We start from the raw sequence: 4770 nt of genomic DNA, 5'->3' as shown, positions 1-4770 counted from the left end.
ATGTTTGGATTTGAAATCAAAATAATGGATAAATGTTGTGTTTGTGGTAACCAGCCATGATTCAGTAGCGGACTCCTGTGTAAAAGCACAGTCCGTGCTGCTTCCCCTCTCACAAGAGTAGGGATGGGAAATCGTTAAGGTTTTAACGGTATTACATATATATGACAAATTAAGAGCTGAATTAACATTGCTTTATATTCCGAAATGTAAAATGAATATAAAACATCAACTTGTAAATTTTATACATAAGTAAAGATACAGTAAGAACATGAACAAAGAAACAAAGTAAAAAAAACTGACAAATACAATAAAAACAAATATACAAATGAAATAAACAGTGCTGTCATGTTTCCATGAAGTTCTACTAACATTTCTGTTCAGGTAAGTAATAGCCTACAAAAGAAATCTAAAAGTAATCAAATGTAAATGAACACTGCATAGTTTTCAGTGTATGTATTGATAGATTAATGATTATTAAAGCTATAACGTTATTCAGATTAAGAGCAGATTTGCATTTTGATGGCCCAAGCGCCAGTCTGTCACTTTAAGACAATATATTGACACTAGGGATGCCCCGATATGAACATTTTGGCCGATACCGATAACCGATAATTCTTTATTTTTGAAAGCCGATAACCGATATGTTGGCCGATAAATATATATCCAAATGTTTATATACTTTTTCAGAGCCTGATTACAAAAAAGGTGTCATCATTAAAAGCCACATCCCAAACACTTCAATCGATACTCCGGTCTTTCATAATTTAGCCCCGGGACCGATTAAATACCGGGTTTCGGTACCCATCCCTACACAAGAGTCACCTATAAGAGGGAAATTCCCCCCAGTTTCAAAAATGAAATTCAGGCCCTGAATAAATGTCTAAAAATATTGATTGGAGTATCACTATAATGTTATTCAGATTAAGAGCAGATTTGCATTTTGATGGCCCAAGCGCCAGTCTCTCACTTTAAGACAATATATTGACACACATCGGATTGTCTGCCAACTGTTCTCCTCCACTTAAGACATAAACTGTGTTTAAGTAAATACTCTCCAAGCCGGCCATTTTTACATATTTTTGTGTGTATTTGATCGATTGGACATGCGCCCGAAGCTCAAAGTGTAATTTGTTTGTCCGTTTTGGAGCGCGCCGTGCGCACACATTTCAGCCTGAGGAACAACGTCTCTAGTGCGGATTGTGCTTTCAACATTTTATTATCAAACATGTCCCGCAATTTAGCAACAGTAAAGACGGCATCTTACAACAATCACCGATTGAGCTGATTCTGACGTTAAGTTTGGGTTTTAGGGAGGAACGAATGTGCACTGCTGTGAAGGAAAAGAAGTTGTGCAATACGAAACGCAGCTAGTTTTTAATAGCTTTACCTCATGTCTTCTTTTGTATAATCCTTAGAAGCCAAAATTGAAATAAAAAAATAAAATTAGCTTAATAAAACAGCCACAGGCCTAAAGTGTAAGCAGACGTTTGAATGTTTAGTTCTCTCTTCTATCATAATTAAACAGGGCTTTCATGTTGCGCGTGCTGAAGCTCCTCCGCGTGAGTGCGATCTCGCTTCTGAATTGCGAATAGCAAAAATGCATCATAGACAAATGTTTGAAAAACAGCTGGCGACTCTGGTGAGATAGAATTTGCAAGATAATGTATATATAGCAATAATAAATGTATGTGTTTTATTAATTTCTCCAGTACCGATAGCAGAACCGTTAACGTCAGAGCTTATCGATACTCCGGTCTTTCATAATTTAGCCCCGGGACCGATTAAATACCGGGTTTCGGTACCCATCCCTACACAAGAGTCACCTATAAGAGGGAAATTCCCCCCAGTTTCAAAAATGAAATTCAGGCCCTGAATAAATGTCTAAAAATATTGATTGGAGTATCACTATATAGTTATAAATGATAAAAAGAAGGCTTTAAAAAGATCAGTATCGGTATCGGCAGATACTGCTTTCTGTGATCGGCGATCGGCCTCAAAAATCCTGATCGGAGCACCCCTATAATGTAATAATCATAAAATTACATAAAGAAGATTACATAAGTGTTACATTCACACAGACACAGGTGTGGTCTCTAGAACGTATCTGATATACTGGCAGGTTGTGACCTATTTCGCTTTAGCTGTACTGCGGCTCTGGGTCTGACTGTACTTGGTCTGATCACACAGCAATCAAACCGCTGAACTGGCAGCCAATGCTGAGATAGTGAGATCAACCTAAAACAAGCCTCTGAAACTACTAGAATGATACTTGCACTGCACTAGTGGTTGACCGATACGGGCTTTAAATGGCTGACCAATGCCTGATATATAATAAAACATAAAAGATGTGCAAAATATTTACTCAAAATCCATCAGAAATATTTGAAAAGGCATTATCCACTAGTCAGGCTGTTGGAAGATTCTGGAATTGACACGCAGTGAAACGATGACCTTTGCCACATGGGCACAGTATTTACCCCAATCACAATAACTATCTCAAAATAGCCAAATAATGGCCAATTAAATCACCTAGATAATATAACAACTTCCACTATACTACAATCAAGTAAAATTTGTTTGTAATGTTTCTTTCAGTTTCATCCATGTATGTTTTCATATATATTTTACACTATGCAGGATAAAAATATGCAAGCTAAAGGATTAAAACACTTTTCAGACTTCTTTCATTAAAGGGTTCATCCTAAAACGAAAATTCTGCTCACCCTCATGTGTCAGAAGTTTTTTCTTATGTTGAACACAAATGAAGATATTTTGAAGAATGCTGGTAATCAAACTGTTGATGGTCCCTATTGACCTCGATGGTATTCCTTTCACTACAATGGAAGTCAATGGGGACCAACAAAATTCTTCAAAATATCTTCTTGTGTGTTCAACATAAGAAACGTATTTGTCATGAGTCTGTATGTTCAGAACAACTTGAAAGTCTGTCAGCATGTGATTCTCAGTCATTTAGTACAGGGGTTTTTCATTTTTAAATGCCATCATGGACCCCAAAATATGATCCCCCTCATGTGAGGGACCCTCGTGCAGAAATGTTGCAAATCATGCAGAAATACAGTTCCTTGTATTAAGACCCTATTTATGCTATGAAAAAGTAATATTTAGGAAAATATTTCGCTTCTATTAGGTTACATTATTACACTGCTTTACTACTCATTAGTACTCGACCAATAAACGTATTAATTAGTTCACTTATTTTAATCAAATTTGATGTATTTGTATCAAATAGCTACATGTCCTTGTCCTTCAGACGATATTAAACAAGGCCAATTTTATACATCACAGAGCAAAATCCTAATTATACAGCTGATATAATCATATACATCATCACTGTTAAACAAACGCCAGTCAACAGGTTGATTCTTCAAGTCAAAAGACACCCGTAGAGTTATAACACGTCATTAAGTTAAATTACGTAATAAAACACATTCATATATGTAGTTAATAAAACATAATTAAGAGCACAATTAAAAAAAAACTGAATACTAATATATATTTTTTTATCTGATCGCAACAACTGTCACGCTAAGACCCTGCCGGAAGCGCCATTGCTTGTCATTCGATTATTAGCTTACGGCTAAGTGCGCATCGTGGATAAACGTCACCGGAAACAACAAACTCCCCAAAGAAATGCAAAAAATGAGCGATTCTAGTTCCAGCGCGTGGCTGCTTCCATAGCAACGCTGCTAACTAGTTGGTAGAATAAAAGCTAACGTTAGTTGTTGTCAACGTGCGCGGCGCGAGGAACCAGGGCGCCCATCCCCCACCGCGCGGCCGCACGCGCTGCAGTTTCACTCTGCAAAAGCAACACTTCTAAAAGCTTATAAACACACTTCAGCCATCTAAAAACGCAAACGGAGAACGGAACGGTCAGCTCGCGCACAGCTGGGTTACGGGATGTGTTTGGGGCGAAGGAGAGGCTCGTCTTACTCGTGCCGATGCTTCCAGTCTCGTCAACCGCTAGCTTCTGGAGCTAAAGTACTGAACAAATGTGCCACAGTGCCGACGCAGATCCGACAGAAGGGTATCCCGCGACCTTTCCAACTCCACAGTGATACTTCTGTCCTCGGATAATATCTATTTTCCTGTTTGTCTGTAGTAAATATAAAGGAATAAAAGAAACATTTAGCAGCTTATGGACAGCCAAGCACTTCAGAGGAAGCCGACGGCCTCAGACTAGCAGTAGGGCGGAGACTTTCCAGGCGAAAATGAGATATCAGACCAACGGGGCTTCCTGCCAATCACAAACATAAATAAATAAAATTTAAAAACAACCACGAACAAATAAAGTAAAAACAAACTTATTAAACATTATTAATCAAATTTTCAATGCGGGAGATTGCGTATTAACGTGAAATGTTGATTTGCGGTATTTAATTGTAATGGAAGACTTCTGATTTGTACCGTATTGTATTTCAAAGTCAACTATTTAAAAAAAAAAAACATAACAAAACAGTGTTAAAAGTTCATAAAATCGGACTGATGATCAACAACACGGTTGAACGCCCAACCCCCACCACTGAAACAGAAATGTTTTTTTGCCTGGCTGGTCACTGGCTGCAATTCCGCCACACCCACAATCTCCTCTGCTCAGTCATTCAATAACAGACTGACATCATTGGTCTGCGTATTACATTGCTACGTTCAATATACCATAAGTTTTCTAAAAGCATCGCAGTAGTCCCGTGACTTACAATCAGTCCCTTGAGTAATAGAACTGTTTCCCCCCTCTATAGCTGGGGGTATATA

At 38.0% G+C, this 4770-nt stretch overlaps 1 protein-coding gene across 2 annotated transcripts in view; it reads right to left on the bottom strand.

The window, feature by feature from the left end:
- tbl1xr1b (TBL1X/Y related 1b) overlaps nucleotides 1-4290 on the bottom strand; it is a 41043-nt gene extending 36753 nt beyond the window's left edge. The window contains exon 1 of one of the 2 annotated variants that reach the window (XM_016478121.1): nucleotides 3952-4290. The gene's annotated coding sequence lies outside the window, so the exon portion shown is untranslated. The remainder of the gene's footprint in view (nucleotides 1-3951) is intronic. The other variant, XM_016478120.1, reaches the window with a different exon arrangement.
- Nucleotides 4291-4770: the final 480 nt, after the last annotated feature.

This window comes from Sinocyclocheilus anshuiensis, unplaced genomic scaffold (genome assembly GCF_001515605.1).
Source record: "Sinocyclocheilus anshuiensis isolate Anshui unplaced genomic scaffold, SAMN03320099.WGS_v1.1 scaffold436, whole genome shotgun sequence".
Taxonomy (NCBI): Eukaryota; Metazoa; Chordata; class Actinopteri; order Cypriniformes; family Cyprinidae; genus Sinocyclocheilus; species Sinocyclocheilus anshuiensis.
Note: the sequence above shows the minus strand (reverse complement) of the source record. Positions and strands in the feature narration are given on the sequence as shown.